The sequence below is a fragment of the Larimichthys crocea genome, chromosome XVI (genome assembly GCF_000972845.2).
Source record: "Larimichthys crocea isolate SSNF chromosome XVI, L_crocea_2.0, whole genome shotgun sequence".
Lineage (NCBI taxonomy): Eukaryota > Metazoa > Chordata > Actinopteri > Sciaenidae > Larimichthys > Larimichthys crocea.
Window position 1 is genome coordinate 16,736,467 of NC_040026.1, and position 18,740 is coordinate 16,755,206.

At 41.8% G+C, this 18,740-nt stretch overlaps 1 protein-coding gene across 1 annotated transcript in view; it reads left to right on the forward strand.

Annotated features, from left to right (window-relative positions):
- The window catches only part of LOC104929798 (zinc finger MIZ domain-containing protein 1), a 111,454-nt gene that overhangs the window by 16,324 nt on the left and 76,390 nt on the right, over positions 1-18,740 (forward strand). The window contains exon 2 of the mRNA XM_010744452.3: positions 13,576-13,675. The gene's annotated coding sequence lies outside the window, so the exon portion shown is untranslated. The remainder of the gene's footprint in view (positions 1-13,575; positions 13,676-18,740) is intronic.

An 18,740-nucleotide genomic window follows, 5' to 3' on the forward strand; every position in this document is an offset into this window, starting at 1 on the left:
AATAATAATGATATAGTAACAGTTACGCAAGACATTTCTCTCAATTTGGTACTTTTACTTTTGATATTTTAAGTATGTTTACCCAAATATTTGTTGAGCATTGCTTAAATTGCATTCACTTGAGCTAACAACAACAACTAAGACGTGAGACATTTGGGCCCATTTTATTCAAAACCAACTCCCGAACGAAATATGTGTCACTGTGTTGACACTAGCTTTCAGTTTGGTGCAAAAGTATTGTTTTGTCCATTAGTACCATGTTTTCTTATAAACACAGCACTTGAAAAATGAGAATAAGTTGTTTAATAAATTAATTTTGGAGTAAGTATACGGTCAAATTGCCAATTTGAGGAGTTTCTCTAGGTAACGTTAGCTAAAAGCTCTTGGTAACGTTAGCTAAAAACTCCTAGATGTGGCAATCCAGAAGTCATGGCTTATTACTTGTCTGTTATATATATATATAATAGTGGTACCCAGCTAGCTACTTTTTCAGACTAACATTACTGGCTAGTTTAACCTGTAACAATGCATAATATTTTTTGTAAGATATTCATATGGCTTGTATGTAAAAACCTGAAAAGTGACTACAAAGTTTAGCTTTCATTTGAGTACAAAGTAAAGTACCTTAACATAAGTATAGTACTTGACAAAATGCACTTACTTCCTTGTACTTGTAACTGGGTTAGTACCCACCACTGGATGTGCGAGAGGAGGAGCAGAGCGAGTCTTCAGTGCTGGCACATGAGCTTGGCTGCAGCAGGGGGAATTTCATCTCCTGTCATCTCCCCGTTGATTAGTATTGATTGGTTGGATTGAATTGGCCTCTTGAATGGAAGTTGCATCAAATAATCCCTCATTCTTGTTTCCCAAATCCATTGTGAGCGCCGGAGAACGACTGTATCAGTGGCTTTCCGAGCAAGTTGAAACATTTCCTACGGGGGGGTCAGAAAAAAAAAAAAAGACGGGTTTTTCTAGCCTCTGTTTTACCTCTTAATGAGATTGTGGGGAAAGTTGACCTACCGAGTAATTGTGACAAACATAGCCGAGGGGGAGCCGAGTGTTGCCCTGCCCCCCTTTCACTGTGGTGGTTTAAAAAAAAAAACCAAGTCCCTGCACCTGCAGTTTGTATAGACATGAATCTTTTCCCAGACAAAACGAGGAATTCGCTGCAGCTTGGAAAGATCCCCCTGTGGTGCATGGATGACATGGTCCGCTGTGCCGCCACCGCCACCACTGCCTCTACCGCCACCGGTTGGCTTTCGATGGGGGCAGGTTGAACGTAATGATGAAATGGGAAAAGTTCCAGCGCAGTGAATACTCTCACACAGAAGGTAATTGGAGATTTTACCACCAAAGGACTCCACGCCACAGGCAGATAGACCACAACGTTTGATTATATTTGTTGTTAACTAACTGAGATCCTGTTCAGACAGGGTGCAAAGTGAGAAAGGCAGCTGCTTTTTTATTTTTTTTTATCTGTTACCATGAAAGTAGCGTCAACATTATTATTTCAGTCTGCTTCAATCTCAAGTTTTCACTGTGGAGGTGTTTTTCGAAGCACAAAGACATGCACAGGAGCCAGCACAAATAGGTTCTGGCATCCTATTCTTAATTTATGAGGCCCGAGTGTCGTGTATTAAATGATTGACAGGTTATGGATTGCTTGGGATCCCCACATTAGTGTAGCATTGTTGATGCATTTTGAGAGCAGGTGTTTGAGGCTCCTGTTAGCCTTGTTTAATTAAGGCAGGACTCGAGATTGGTGGTTCTTTAACCACTTCAAGTCTGATTTGACACTAGAGGATCGGAGTGTGTTCAATGGAAAGCAAATGAATGATTGATAAGAGAAGCAAAGCTGCTTCAAGTCCTGCTCAGAGGACATTAATAATGAAGGATTCTTTGAGCGCCTCAGTGGAAGACAAGAGATTTCATCACCTCCTGCATTTTGCAGTACTATTTTTTTGTTTTTGTATTTATACTTACTTATTTTTATGATTTTTCTTTTTTTGTAATGGTTTTATCTTCATTTCATTTATTTTTTTTTTAACTGATTTTATTCTTAATTATTTCTTTTGTTATATATGGAAATAAATCTACTGAATGTTTGGCCGGTAATAAACACATCTTTTCAGTTCTGGAAATGCTCACGGTTTTAAGTACTGTGCACAATCAGCACCAGGGCTTGATGTGGCCCGCAGTACAAAGAATGGATGTGACGTAAACCCACAGGTTTCTGAAGAGCCATTTTGAAGCTCAAAATATGTGTTGCCACCATGTTTGTAGTCCTACCTCTCTCGCCTGCCAGCTGATCTAAAAATTGGCAAAGACGTGGATCATTGGCATACCTAAGGGTGGGCTGAATGACACCTGCTTGCTCACGAGCCATCTGTAACCAGACCCACCTGCCTTTAAGCCTTAATGTAATTTGAACGAATTATATAAAAATTCACTCTCAGTACAGTTGTCATGAACAGGGAAATTAGCTCTAAAGACCAAAACAGTTTTTTGTACCAGGTTGTAAACATGCTTATTTCTGCTGTGAAGTTGGACATTTTAACATGGGGGTTTATGGAAATGGACTAGTTCTGTAGCCAGCCTCAAGTGGCCACTTGAGGAACTGCAGTTTTTGACACTTAGGCATGGGCTTCATTTGGTTGCCGTTTGGGTCCTACGCTTGTTAAGAATCTTTGGACACCAATTATGTTTTTTATTTTTCTCTATTTTACTTTTATTTTGGTTAGTTGTTGAAAAAAGAGGAAACACACTGGCTCCCAGGTAGTTTTTGGTGTTTGAGACCCGTAAACTGCATCGTTAAACGTGCATTTCCACCCATCTTATGCGCATTTTCAATCTGTGCACAAAAAAACTGGGCGAAAATGCCAGCAATTCAACAAAAATATTGGAAAAAGTAGAATTTTAATACAGTATCTTCTTCTGTGATGGTTTAATGGTACCCGACTGAAGAAGTATCTGTTGTATCTCATTGCACCCGAATCCAAATATTTGTAGTGGATAGAAATGCACATTTATTCATTTTCTTTTGCCAGATTTCTGAAAAGTTGGTTGGAATTTGCACTCGATTTGGACAGAAACTGATACCTTAGCAATTAAAATTTATTTAGCTCGTGCCCAATTGTTCGGCAGTGACTGGCTCATTTCACTCTGCAAGGTTGTGCCCATGGTTGGTGCTCAAAGTTTGATTGTTCACTTTTGAGTTATGAGTGCGAGAGGTGCCAAAACACATAAAAGATGTTGGAAGAGGAAAAAGGAAGATGAGGAGATGCTTTTTGGCAGTGCTTTTTAGCTCTGTGAAGCTGCCTCTCCTGTCTGTAGTGTAGATCCTGCTGCACTGTGTGTGTGTCTGTCAGGCTCCATGTCATCCTGCCATTGTTCAGGCCAGAAATCAGCACAGACTCCCATTGTTCTGCACACAGATCTGCAGCTACAGGCTGTTCTTCGCAATATCTCTACACTTTGTCGTCTCTCAGCTATGATAAGAGGTCGCCGCGGGTTCTGCTACCTCTACTGTCTCTGTGTGGTTTGGAAGTTACGACGACGTCGACGAATTCTTCAACCGAGCCATAATTTACTTCAGCGCATTCGGGTGCTGTTGTGGCAAAAAAAATTAGCCTGAGTGGTAAGCTCTTCCTCCGTAAACCCTAACCGGCTTTTGACAGTAAAGGAAGACATGCTTCAAAGTGGATCAAAGTAATTCCTCCCTCCCTCTGTCTAAACGGAGCAACATGTTGACATGGTCCCGGTCACAAGCTCCATCGTTTGTGGAGGAGGAGGAGGTGGAGGAGGAGGAGGAGGAGGAGAGTGACTGAGGATTGCTCCGGCTCGTGGGAAAGCATTCTGGCTGAAAAGGCGTCCTGACATTTGTTTTCCAAACACTGTTTGTCTGGCGTCATGTTAAGGGGCAGCGAGGATCTCGGAGTGTTCAGTGGGTTTTTCTTTCTGCACTTCTCTTGTGTGAGCTGATTGTATGTACTCCTTTCATGTGGTTTTACTTTGTGAGGCACCTAACTTAACACTTTCACTTTGCCGCTCCGGCTCTTCAGCCTGGTGAGGCTTGTGTGTCCCTTTCAATGGCAAAGCAGCACGGCTCCTCGACAGGCTACAGCAAGTAACCTTTAGTTCAGAGGATAAAAAACGTTTTTCTCAGTAAGACATTTACTCTTATGCCATATGCACTTCTTGGCCCTGGCAGTGTTCCCTTTTATAGTGTCCTTATGAAGTGCTCTCACATTGAGCAAAATAAATGATTGTGTTTGCATTAAATCCTGCAGAGCTGTGATGTTACTAACTCCACAAGAAGAAAAATGCAGTGTAATATATACTCTATGTCTTGTTTGGATGCCCACTGCACTGAGAGCAGTGAAAAGGGAGTTTACTCTGCTGTTGTGGAAGTCTGATCATAATGTTATGTGACCCGCTTGTTTGCTTTTTGTGGCACAGTGTTTAGTTCCCAACAATAAAGCATTCATAAGATAAGATAAGATCCTTTTTAAAAACTACATTTTAAATTTTTAATCATCCAGGACACTCTGGAAAGACCCAGAAGTCTTAAATTATTAACTATTTGAGTAAAAACCAACAATTTCTTTATTTGCATTCATTGTTTGTTGTATTTTTTTGGCCACTTTGGGGCAGAGGAACAAGTTGCACACATCCAGCAGATACATGTGTTCACAGTATAGTAGCTTCTGCACCAAACACAGTGGTTATGGACCAGTTCGCGTGGTTCTATGAGGAACTACTGGTAGCTATAAGCATGAACTACATGTGTGGTGTTTCCAATGATGACTTCCCGCACAGTCATGTTACAAACTGCTCGCTGCCGCCTGGTTATAGCACTGAAATTAAACCAAAACAGCAATTTTAACCAAAACTACGAGCTGAAAGAAGCTAAAACAGCCTTCGAATTATCCATGCTGTCGCAATTTTTCCACTATTAATATATAAACGTTGATTTGTACAGCTTGAAGCTTGAGACTGTTCGCCGTACATCTGGTATTAGTTCCTGTTAAACAGTACAAGTCAGCTATTATTATTCTATGCTGTGTTTTAGCTGTTCATTTCGGGTCTTCCTCATAGTCCTCATAACTCAAGATAACCGCTAATGAACAGCTTGAATGTGATCAACATTTGATTGAATTCTTAATTTGTCCTTGATTGATGCTGAGTGTGTAAGAACATATGGCTCTGGTGTCTGTAATGGCCTGCCGGGGTTCTGATGTTTTGCTCCAATAAGCCGCCAGACATTTCTCAGCCAGCGTTGCCTTCGCTATGACACATGAAGAGACCGCAGATGAGAATCACCTATCTGTGGTGAGCCCCGGGAAGCAGAGCCCATCTCCTCTCAAGGCGGGTTGTCACCGCGGCTATTAAGACTAATAGCGGCAGCCTGTGATAAGCACAGTTAGCTGAATTCATGACCTGAGCGGCTGGAGCGGCGAGATCATTTCCACTTGTGTGTTTTTCTGCTGATGCGTTTAATTTTTATCCTGTCCGGTGCTGTGACACAAGAGGGAAACCAGAGAGTGCCAGAAAGAGAGAGGAAAATAGAAAGGGAGTGATGGAGCCTTGGGTGGAGTATTGATTGGTACAATCCAGGATGAAAACACTGTACAGACGGACATTATATTCCCTCATGTGACATATGATATATGTGGTGCTGATTGGATAAAGCACAGATAAATTACTCTTTTGTCACTGATAGTTTCTTGTCTCCATTTTTTGGCAGTGGTTTGTTCATGGAAATGTTACAAATTACCTCACGAACCATGAAGATTAGTCCAGATTTAAAGGTCCAGTGTGTAAGATCAGAGTATTTATTGGCAGGCATGTAATACAGTATCCATTAGTATGTTTTTATTAGTGTATAATCACCTGAATATAAGAATCATTGTGTTTCTGTTGTCTTAAAATAAGCTCCTTTATATCTACAGTGAGAGCAGGTCACATTCTGCAACCTCACCGCTAGGTGCCACTAAATCCTACACACTGGACCTTTTTAAAAATTAATAATATAACAACTGTAATATTTAAATGGTTGTTGTGAAGGAGATCTACAAAAGAAAGCCCTGTCTCCCACGACCTGTTGATTGTACAGTTGTTAATTTCAGCTCAGTACGTAATGAAATCCACTCATCCCCGCTCAGAAGGATCACGTTTTTTAAAGTAATTTGGGCGAACTGGCCCTTTAAGGCAACGTGATTGAGTAGATGCGAAGATTTTACCTCCCACATTCACTCACCAACCATTCCTCTCATTTAAAAAAACAACTAACCAGATATTCGCCTGAGCATCACTTTGATGATTGCTCCCCCCAACTCGCTGCCACCACACGGCCGGTATTAGCCGATTTTCCTTGATATCACTGGAGGATGCCGTCGGAGCACTTGTGCTCCCTCTTTCTCCCTCTCCGTTCAGCTCAGCGCAGAGTGGCCCGCTTAATGCATTGTAATGGTTGACCATTATTTACGCAGGGGATAAACAAAGAGAAGCGAGGAATTGATGGAGTAATCCACTCTCGCAGTCATTAGGCATTGAGATGGAGGAGCCGGTTGGAGCCGCCTCCTCCTTATGCCTCTCGAGTCGAGCAGCTAATGGAAATGGGACTCATTAAGACACCTTATACTCCGACGCACCCAAGATCATGAGCAATTGCTAATTGATTGTCGTTAGCGCTCTCGCAATGAGACGCTCTGCCTGTTTTCTCATTTGTTATGAACAGCTTTGTTTTCTTCCCCCCGTCTCTTTCACTTCATTATTGATGTTGCTGTTTTTCTTTCCCTTTCTCTTCTCTCCCTTCCGCCTCGGGAGCCCTCCTGCGACTGAGTCATCCTAACACTGTTTTACCTGGTTAGCTGCAACAATCACAGTCCCGAGGAATCTAGTATTTCCTATAATTAGAAGGTAGCAACGCTTTAAAAATCAATATGCTGGACCCACTAATGACTGTATGTTCATGAAACGCACCAGGCCAAAGGCTAGTGTAAAAGGGCGGATGTAGAAAATGTGCTTCTGCCGGCATGGTCATGGTTGAATAGCAGGGAGAGGCAGGTCTCCCTGTGATGCTTTGATTATTGGCTCTGGAAATTCCTTCCTCTTTCCTCTAGAACCAGCAGATTGTGTTCATCTAAGCCTTTAATCATTTTTTCCCTCCCAATAGTAATGTGCTCTCTTTCCCCTCCCTGGATTCCTCTGTGTATGTGTATGTCCGCTCCCCACCTTTCTTCCCTCTCATTGCTTTTTTTTTCTTCTTTTTCCTTATTATGAGAAGGAGAAAGAAAAGATAAGGGAGGGAGAAAATGCAAATACACCGCCGTGGTTCTTTCTTGTGACAGATCAGGCCTCATTACACCCACCTCTCTCCTTTTGCAATTGGCTCAGGGACGATCTCCCCTCTATTCCTCTCCTCTCTTTCTTGTCTCCATTACATTTTGAAGTCTTTTCACCTCCGGTAAACCCTCCTCTGTTCCCGGGCCCCGGTGCAACGGTGAGAACAGCCAGGTGACCAAAGAGGAATCTCTGGCTGCAGGGCATGGGATTTGCTTTGCAGATGAAGCAGGACAGTAGTAAGGGAGGTAGGGGGGGGGCATCATTTTTATGTCTGTGGTCAGACGGTGCAGCATTTCTTTGCTTTAGTGCTCTGCCAGCAGCCTACACCTCTATCTCTGTCTCCCTCGTGGGAGTTGCTACCACCTTCTCGCTCTGATAGGGAAAGACTGGAAACAAAGGAAGAAAAATACAGACGCCCTCTTGGGCTGCTCTCGCTTTTGAAACAAGATATACTGTAGAGAGAGAGAGAGAGAGAGAAGGAGGAGGAGGAGGAGAAATAATATTGAAGCCATCAATTCATGTGAGACCCACATAAGCATCAGCTCAATCCTTTGAAATAAAAAAAACATAGATATTTAAACTGCAATGCTGGTTTCATACAATTTGGGTCTTATTTTGATGGTTTTGGCCGTCGTTCCTAGTAGTAATAATATAAGCGAGTTAGGAGACTCTTTAATAACTCTTCCGTGAGTGAAATTACAATCCTGAGAACAAAATCCGGGGAGCTATTTTGATTAAATATCACAAGCCTGTTCCTGACTTGCAAGCATGTTAACCTAGCTACCTTATTCTGGGGTTCAAATGTCGGCTTGTTTACAACCTGTTTTGTCGCCTGGTGCCTCATTTCGTGTCCGTTGATGTATTACCAGATCTTACCAGTCAGGTTAGTGAGGACAGCGATATCATAACTAATTGAAATAATTTCCAGAACTATGAAATAATAAAATAATGAACCTTTAAAACTATTATTCTTAATTATAAAGCCTGTTTTAGGACGACTTCATTCAATTGTTACACTCGTTTAGGCGATCCGCAACACGAGCAATTGTTGCCGGAGGGCAAACACATTGGGAAGTAACGCGCTGCAGGAAGTAAATTACCTGCATTTGCTTGAATAAGAGAGATAATTGGTAGTTGCCGCGATGCTGATCTGGTGGCACACAACATGTATACACTGCACTGTTTTGCACCAAAGTGTGTTGTATAGGTTATGCGTACGTGTGAGTGCGAGGCTTCTGCATAATTACAGCAGCGGTGGTTAACTAGGCCCCGACATTTGTGTTAATCAGTAGAGAGTGAAGACTCTGGGAGCTAACTGAGCTGGTGTCACTTAATGCTCTCTAAATGTATCACGCTAAAAACCATTATCTATTGTATTATCTATCTGAACCTGTAATCATCGACACCACTTGATGTTTAAGGCTTTGCCCCACCAACAACACGTGACTGTCTAATGTAATCATTCCATATGAATGTCCTCAGAGACCACCAGCATGTGTTGGTGTGTCAGTACAGTATACAAAGCGCACTGTTGTAAATGATGATAATACTTGATGAATGGCTTTATGTTGGTTTTGCAATAACCCAATAAGTTCACGCGCTTTATTTAATAACTGGGTTCTTAATTTTTATGGGAAATGTTGTGTTGAAAGTGCCACGAAACACGGAAGTTATCTGTTTCATGAAAGTATTTTTGGTGTTTCTCCTAAAATGCATTTTTGTTCCCACCACAATCGGCAATTTTACCAAATCCGAGACTGAATTTAGACACTAAAAGGTAAAAACTGAGTGGAACCGTGAAGGTTTATCAGACGTTACTGCTATTTTAATATTCCAAAGTCAATATTTATGATCTGCTTCACACTGAAACAATCAACAGATAGATTCATGTAGTTAATTGCAATTCATGTAATTATAAAGACTGATGAGTTATCAACCTTTAACTTTAATTCCACTAAAATAACCCAATTAAAGTGTTGCATGACAGTTGCAGACGTGAGAGTGTCCTCTTAATTAATTTGTCTATAATCACGTCATTAGTGTATATGCAAACACGCTGACTGTGAGGGAGAGATGACTGCCAGCGTGTTTCCAACACAATCCTGTTTTTCAGAAAAGCCGGATTCTCTGCTGAAAAATCGTTCCAGACGACGAGATCGTCCTCCCTTACGTTTGCGGTTGCAGCATTCCCTTCTTTCTAACTTCAAGTGTCTTTGTCTGGATGTCCTTTGAAAAGCAGAGACGCGTATCTCGGTTGATCTTGCGTGTCTTGAGCGTATCAACAACAGGAAAGAGCCTAAAGGAGGCGTTGTGATTCGTTCGTGTGCCAAGGTAACACCAAGTAGAAGTGGAGCGCTGTCGAGGGAGGTGAATGGGAGGTCAGAAGTTTCAGAGCTGGTATTTACCGAGGACATAATGGTGTGATTAAAACCGTTCCTTTTCACACATTTCTCTGCTTTTTTGAAAACTTTGCATCGCTGCTACACATCTGTCAAAAGACATTTTTCAAAGGGGTCATTTGGAAATATCACCCTACCTTTTATTCATTTTGCTCAGCAAACAGCATATTCAACACAATAATCACAAAGTAGCTCTGCATGTTTATGTTTTCTGAGCTTTTTTTTAATCACCTCCCTTAGCTCATTGTTTCCCTTTTTTTTTTTTCCACTGAGGCCAAAAAACCTCTTTAAAAACCTCTTTAATCCTTTTCCTGTTCCATTTGTTCACATGCTTCATGCCCATGTGCATTCGAAACCTACTGTATTTACCAGTTAAAATGCAAATAAGGGCCCACTGGGAATAATAGCCCCAGAGAGCTGGCTGGGTGGACAGACAGCCTGTGGCTCTCAAGAGCTTTTCCCACAGTGTTGAGAGCAGAGCCAGGTGAGAGTTTCTCCCCAGGTGTCCCCTCTCCTTTACCATTGTCCAGGCATAGCGGGTGGCGTTCAGCTCCCCACCCTCCAAGTCTGACTCACTGCCGGGTTTCATGGCCGCTTTGAATGTCTGTTCTTCATGGCAGACAGTAAAAGCCGGTGCTGACTGGGGAGGAATGAGTCTGTCCAGCTCCGGTGGCTACAGCGACAGTGGGGATTTTGACTCCATGAGGACCCAATTAAACCTGGGAGGGCCTCTCTGAAGGAATAATAACTATGATAAATGCACCTCTGTGGCCGGCTTAAAAGGCAGAGAGAAATGTTTTATTGTGCTGGCCTGTCTTGACACAATTTACTCCCAGCTTCTGTTTTTTTTGCAGTATCAGGAGGTTTAAAATCTCACCTTGTGAAAGCTTTTTTTGTTTATTTATTTATATATATATAAATATATTGGTGTCATCTTTTAAACATTGTGATGACTTTGCTTTCTCTCTCTGCATGTGCTTTGAATTGGCTCGGGATGGAGTGACTCCCTGCCAAAAGTACAAATAATGTGTGTGCGTGCATCTGTTGGTGTGTGAGTTGCACACATGATTTGAGCTTGCGTGTGTGTGTGTGTTTGGTGTGTATTAAAAAAAATGTGATCACAAATCGTGATTATGAAGTTTAGATTTGGCAAATATTTGCTGGTTCCATCGTCTCAGACGTGATGATTAGCTGCTTTTATGTTTTATATCACAGTTAATTAAATATCTGAACAGTCTGGGGTGATGGTCGAACAAAACAAGCAATTAGAAGATGTTAATTTGACATTTTAATCCCAAAAATATTAACAAATTAGAAGATGTTAATTTGACATTTTAATCCCAAAAATATTAACATATTGATCAATACTGATTTAAAAAAAACATAATCAAAGCAAAACTTTGATACTTTTCAACCTGGACCCGATGAAAATATCAAGAGTTTTGACTAAACTAGAGTTGTTGATTGTTGGAACGGTGGAAAGATAAAGGAAAGTATGGGTGAGTTGGAGTTTGGTACAACTTTTGTCAATGAAGTTTGGTGGCGTTGAACAGCGTTACAACAGCTGTTGCTGGTTTACTCGGTTGGGATCCTTTTTCATGATGTTGTCGTACACTCTGTGGCAAAATAAGCACTTTTTGTGAACGTACTTTGACAGCGAACAACTGCACATGAGGATTATGTTGCCAGTTTCAAAAATAGTTGCCCCTAGTAAGTTACTTAGACACATAAACATGGAAAAAAAATAGTGTCCAGGTTGGAAAATATCCTTTATATGAATTAACTTTTTTTGTATTCAGGAATGTTTTATACTTTGAAGACACCCTTTACTTTGGATTTACTCTGTCTTAGAGAAGATACGCAGTCACTTGAGACTCAAAGTGTGTTTTCCTCTGTCAGGTGGTAATTCAGGGGAAAAACTACTTTAATTAGATAACAGGCTTCTGTATTTCAGATTTGCACTTTGCCAGCAGTTTGTCAATTACTGCTTGTGGTTTCATACTGCCAGTCAGTCTTTGTCTGGGAGCTCGAGCCTCCTCCTCACCGCGCTGCAGAGCCGTGTTATTGTACTTAAACAAATCAATTCTGTTGCAGTTGAGCTTTTTTTCCTCCATCCCCCGTCATTATGAACTGTTTGCAGTGCAGAGCACATTGATTTTTCACAGCCCTGGAAAAGCTGTTGATGAATAGCACAGAGGTATCTGGGGAGAATCTGGCTTTAAAAAGGAGGCACCCAGCGTCAACCCCTCCTCCTCTCCTGACCCATTGAGCCCCCAGCTCTCCTCCACTTTCTCTTTTCAGAAAGCGCTACTTCCAACAGGGGAGAAATGCTGCCTGAAAAATCTTCCACTGATTAAAAAAAAAAAAAAAAAAAAGGGAATAAAAAAAAAAGTGCACAAGGGACTGCCTTCTACCGCTGAATGTGAAAGTACACCTTGTGGTTAGACAGTTTTTATATTTGGAGCATTAGCCTTGTCCTGTGAGCTCAGGAGAGGCCAGAGAGGAGCTCTGCACGGGGGGATAGAAATGGCGAGTATGCTGTGTCACTCTGCAGACGCCTGATGAATATGATACAGGCTGAACAGGATACAGCTATAGACTTTAAGGGAGGTGGTGGAGGGGGTTAAAGAAGGGGAAGGCATTTGTCACACACTTGCATACTCCACGTACATTCAAGTTAGAGCAAACACCTTCAAGACATTTTTATTCATCCTGTTGAACTAGCATCTCCATCAGCACCTTGAAATTTCAAAGTTCAACATTTGCCCTCAAACTGTTTGCGTGTCACACTTTCTGAACAAAGAACAGAGTTTAAGGGAATAGCAGGACAAAAAAAATAAAATAAAAAGGATTTGTCTGTACACCTATTGAGAGCTGTGCCACCTTAAAAAGCTGACTACCACCTTAACCGAGACTCCTTATTGAGTATTTTAGCTGACGTTGTACTCGCTCTCTCATGAAAGCCTGAATAATATCTTTCAACGTCCAAATTTACACATTTAAGATGTTGTGGAACTACAATGTAGATTAGAAACACTCCGACGGTGTCACAGCCACTCATTTGAGCAGTGAAATTATTGCAAATGTAAATATCCAAAGCGATTTTTCTGTCAGATGCCAGCGGAGGCACGTGTGATTTATGGAACGATAACACATGCTAGAATCCAGCTCATGCATATTTTGCTAGTAATTACAACTACTCACAATGATTAATTCACTAAGGAAAATTAAGTCCCTGTACTTAGTTGCTTGGGCGAACATAAGATAAGACACGATTATTAGCTGTGTGAGATAAATCAAATTTTCTCTTTACATTTTCGAGCAATATTACAGTATATTCAGAGTTCCTATGTTAAGTTCTTAACCAGCTTATATGTAATGGTTTCTTGAACCTCTCTAATAACCAATGTGGTCATTTTCAGGGATCTGAATGTCACTGGGTGTACGCACACAAGCCCTGCCCAGCCCGGTGTGCTAAGTGTAAAGCCACAGCCAAGGCCTCTCTTAATAGGCTTATCTGTCAATCGGGAGTGAATTGTGAACGTGCCACGGCGGTGAACCTACTCTGTGGTTGATGTTTATGATGCCATACTGATCATGTGAAGTATCGGTTGCTCTTTTGATTCGTCCTTCATGTGCAGGAGAGCGTGAAGGAGATTATCCGTGCGGGGAAGACGTGTATCACGTTAAAGCAGATGAAAGCCCAGAGGATGCTGTGAGAAGTGAAATCACTGAGTGGCAACCAAAAAAATAAATAAAAAATGCAAATGTAATAATGGAGTAGTGGATAATGCAGCAGTGATTGATGTATTTTTTTTTTTCTTCTCAGGGGCAGAAGACGTGAGGTGCTGAAGTGTTTCTCCCCCTGGTGTGTGAATGGGTGGGGGGGGTCCTTCGTGGTGACGGATCAAGGATTGAAGTCAACACATGTGAGTTCTGTTTATCTTCTTATACATATGTGGTGGGACGAAGAGAGTCCAGCTTGACTCAGTGGACCATTTGGTTTGAAGTCATGTACACAAATTAGAAATTTACGGTCTCAGATCAGTGTTACTGTAGCCGTGGAAAGTTTGCTGTTGCTACTCAGTTACTGAGGAACGCTTGGCTGCGTGTTAGCAGCTTTATCGTTGGGGTGTCTTCAGGGAACAGATTTTCTTACACTAATATTATTGGGTAGTTGTATTCATTAATTTAGCAGCGATCACTTGTGTGCATATAGCTTGCCAAAGTGTGTCCTACACACTTCATATATCAGGTTCAACTTCCATTGACCAATAGCAACCAATGACCATGGTATCTTTTGAGGGAATGAGTCCAGAATGGAGGAAGTATTAGTTGTGTTGCTCCTTCAATTTCATCTGTTGTTGACACACAAATTGCAGGAGTCGATGATACAAATACATCTTTTGGATGTTGTAGAGAAACGTACTGTTACATAATCCACAAAGCTACTTGAGCTTGCCTACTGATAGTTACCAACTTGCTGATGTGTTCGCCAGCTTTAGTAGTTCACCACCTCGCCCTGAGAGCACATGCAGGTGACAACAACATGCTTTAACTTAAGTTTCTGCAGGAATGACTCATTCGTGTGCAAGAATGTAACCATTCAAAAGCTAAATTCAGTCATCATCACATCCTTGAGACTTTCCGGCCTCTGCGAGGACCCTCTTATTTACCTGTTGCTTTGCACGAACCCTTACTGTAAAAGATATCGTGTCGCAACGGGCATGAAACAAAGCTTGTTGAGCAGATATACGCCTCCCCCTGTCACCGCAGTGATTTAAAGACTACAACTTTGTTTGCACGGGCCACGCTCTGTCCTCCTCTGTGCTCGAGTGTCTTTGGTAAACATTTGATGGCAGCAGTTTGTGTGTGGTCAGCCTCGCAGAGCATGTTGAGTTCATTAGACTCTCCTGGGGGGGAATGGGGAGGGGGGGGGGCTCCGATTAACAAAGTGCTGAGATGTTGCGTCTGTTTATATTTTTTTGCAAGTCCATAAGCAGTCTGGAGACTGTGTACACACACAGAAGGTCATCCTTATGCAATATGTAGCTCAGTGTACGTTCCACCAAAAGGGAGAATTATGTCGTGAAGAGGGGGATGTAATTGGTTAGTCCGATGTATTATACAATACAGCTATGGCTTCATGGATTAGGAATTAGGACATCCAGGACACACACACACACACTGAATAGATAAGAGTGGTTAATCTTGATTAGAGTAGTGTGAATGCTGAGAAATATGGTGCCCTGACAAACATCTGCCAGCCGCACAGCTGAGTGGGATAAACCAAAGTGATTATTGTGAAAATGTCAGGCGAGGTAGACAGTGAGAGCAAGTCAAACGAGGGTGGATATGACATGAACAGGGGGCATGACATGAGTGCTTCACAAGTTCACAGTCAGCTCTCTCCCCCTCCCTCGCTCCCTCGCTCTCTTAGTGACAGATTTCTTCACTCATACTGTCGATGTAAGGTTGCCGTACTGGAGGGAAAAATCTAGCTGAGTTTGATGGAAAGGCTGCAGTCAGAAGAAAGTCTCGAATAGAGAAGTGAGATGTGCGAGGTGGATAGCCAAATGCAATCACCCGGCAATGAAATGTGTCTTTCTTTATTGATTAATCCCTCGGTTATTTATTTATTTATGTGTTTGTTTAGTCTGTAAAATGTCAGGAAATCATTTTTTAAAAAAGCCCATCAAACATTCGTGCATCCCCGGATTGCTTGTTTTATTAACAGCCCGAAACCAAAAAAAATATTTCATTTACAATGATACAAAACAGAAAGAAACGGCATATGTTTGCATTCAAGGAGCTGGAAGCGATTAAATCCAGAGTAAATGACTTAATGCAGATCAAAATGGTTTATTTATACGCGATTAATCAACTAGTTCTTTCAGCATTAAGCACCTAGTTTCATATCAGTTGTTTGGTTGATTTAAAGGTTGCCAGGTTGGTCTTTGTCTCTGTTGAGCTTTAATGAATAATTGCTTTCCTCTGTGAAATGTGAGGGGTGCAGACTTTCTGTTAACCTCGCTAAAGGAAAAAAAAAGAAAAGAGGGAGGGGAAAAAAAAAATCTGCTTCCTGTCAGTGGTCTCTCTCTTTCTCTCTGTTCTTGTGAGATCTGGAACTGATAAGTGTGTGAGGGCCTCTGGTAACTGAACAGGAAGGATAGAGGGCCTGGCCTCGGAGCCCCTGCCTCTGCACACATGTCCACCTCCTCCCCTGCACGGGCAAACAAAGGGAGCAGAGTCTGCCACTTAACTTCAAGTTTCAAAAAAACATTTAAGCCTATTAGAAGGATTATTATCATTTGCCGGAGTGAACTCTTGTTCTGGAGAGATTTCTGTTGAATATAATAATGAAATAGACCTCCTGACAAATTACTGCTTTGCAGTAGCTTCACACCCGAGCACAATCACAACTCCCTTGTTCCACTGACCAATGTTGAGTCAAGTGGAAGCACTTTATTAAACAAGCACATGGCAGGGCGGAGTGAGAGTTTAACATTCAACCCAGAGGTCTGAATGACAAGCTGTTAAACTGATAACTGTGATGGGGCTATGTCTGTACATAGATGTTTCCTGAAGCAGGTGCTTGAACGTTGAAAGAAACAACAAACAAAAAATCTAACGCAGAATGAACTTTGACATTTAAAATGTGTGTGTAAACGTGTGAATAACCAGTTGAAAGAGAGGTGCAAAGATCAGTTTTGTGACTTAAATTTGCCATTACGACAAAGCAAAAGTTGTTCTGAACTTCTTTTGGTGAGCTTCTCGTGCCAGCAGAACAGACAGGACAGCATTTATGAAGTATTTACTGCATGAAAACAGAAATTACAGACAGGCTATCTGTAACTTCAGGGTTATAAACAACAGATTGCCCAAAGTTAGTCGAACATAAAAGGGAAAAGAAGATCTGTAATCTTTGTAATGATAATAGTCCATGGCAGGACTATGATTTTTTTTTCAAATATAAAAATGTCATCATAGTGAAAACAGGACAGTGTTTGCAAAAGTACTATTTAAACCATCCGTCTATGTCTGTTTTGTTATTACAGTCAAAAAACTAAGTGCTTTCTTTAAGAATGCCTGCTATTATTTTGTCATGTGTTGTTGTTTACGCTCTGTACCATGTTAACATGGTCTCAATGGCCTTTATTTGAATCAGCCATTCAGATCTTTACGTTGCATTTCAAGGCCATTTTGCTCTCTGCCGTGTTTTTTTTTCATTCATTTTACAAGCCAATAACACACGATGTGTGTTTCAGTGCAGCAACCGTGGAGATTGAGAAAAGATGCTTTAATTGTTACCTAAGCCATCAGTAGCAACAGTATAGTACAAAACTATTTTACTTCCCCCATAATCTTAAAAGAAAAAAAAAGTCCTCTTACTCGACTCAAAGAATCTCTTTCTCCACAAACAGTAGTTTCAGTAATTAAAGTGCAGCGCAGCCATATGACACGTTGCAGGTTCAGTATTCTCCAAATATTCTCGCTCCACTTATTACCACGAGCTGGATGTAACCAGATCAAATTCAGTGTGTGAGAGTGTCCAGAGTTTTGTAAAATACAAAGCACTTTATCACAATAAAAACCCTGTGGAATGAAGTGACCTACTCTTATTGATGTTTTTATAGCAGTGAACAATTACCAAAGGATTTTGCCCTTGACGTTAGTGCTTCCTGACAGAGATGATGCAGGGCTATTGACTCAACGGCTCACCGTTGACATGTAGTGGAAGGATTATTTTCCTGTACCTAACCGGGCCTGAGAAGATTGTACTGAAGCCAGGTTGCCCTCTTGCAACCTCTTTGGAATCCATCTATTATCTAATCTAACTTGTTTTTCCTCTATACTTAAAGGTCCAGTGTGTGGGATTTAGTGACACCTAGCGGTGAAGTTTCAGATTGCAACCAACTGAATACTCTCCCACTCCTCACCCTCAAGGACTCATTTTGAGACAATAAAAACACAACAATTCTTATTTTCAGGTGATTATACACTGATGAAAACATACTAATGAAGAAATACACACTGGACCTTTAACACTCATGAGGTATTTCCATCTGATCCCATCTTGTTCACATCACAGTAACCTTTAGTTGAAAAGAAACTTTGGGAATCTAGTGCATATCTTTTATTCAAGGCTGAGACTGTGGCTGAGATGTTTTCCGGAGTCACCGGAGAGAGAAAGAGGTGGATGAACATGGCATCTGTCAAGAAAGCGTCTCTTTTTTTTGCAGATAGCCTCCCCTAAATACCGCTGAGGAATCTTGTAAGTCTCTCCCACTGATGTAGGAGCTGGAGGGCCGGGGTCAGGGAGCAGAGCTGGAGCTATCCCGGTGTTCTGCTGCTGCTGCTGCTGCTGCTGATGACCCGGCCGCCTGTCCTAGGAACAGAGCAGCATAACACAGAGGCAGAACTCAGTGTACTCGACTAAAAATAGACGTGGCGTCAACCCTGCTTTCCCATAGACAGACACAAATGTGGACGCACGCGCTCATGCTCTTGAACGCGCGGCCCCATACCAGTGTGGGCGCACATCTTCAGAGGCAACCGCTGGTGATCGTCACCGACATGCCAGAACACGTTTGATTGACAGGGTGACTGCGGCGGTACAAAGTGTCTGTGTGTTCGGGACAGATGTTCTCGACAGCCCGCTCAGATGTACGGCAGGAGGAAACCATTAAGTAACACTTGGCTCCGAGATGAACTTCCCCACCGTTCTGTGACCCTGTTGAATCTCCGAGCCTCCTTTACATCTCGTGTGTCTTTGTATAAGTTATCTGCCTGGCTCTGACACTGCAAAGAAAACCAAGAGTACTAAACAACTGGAGTAGCGATTGCTACTTCCTTTGATGCAAAATTAAACCTGATATCCCTTTGACATGCCTTCCGCAGGTAACCTGTCAATTTCCTGCTCGTGATGAATAGCTTGAATAAGCTACGCTTCACAAGCCAACAAATTAATTAATGGCATGGCGTAATATGTTT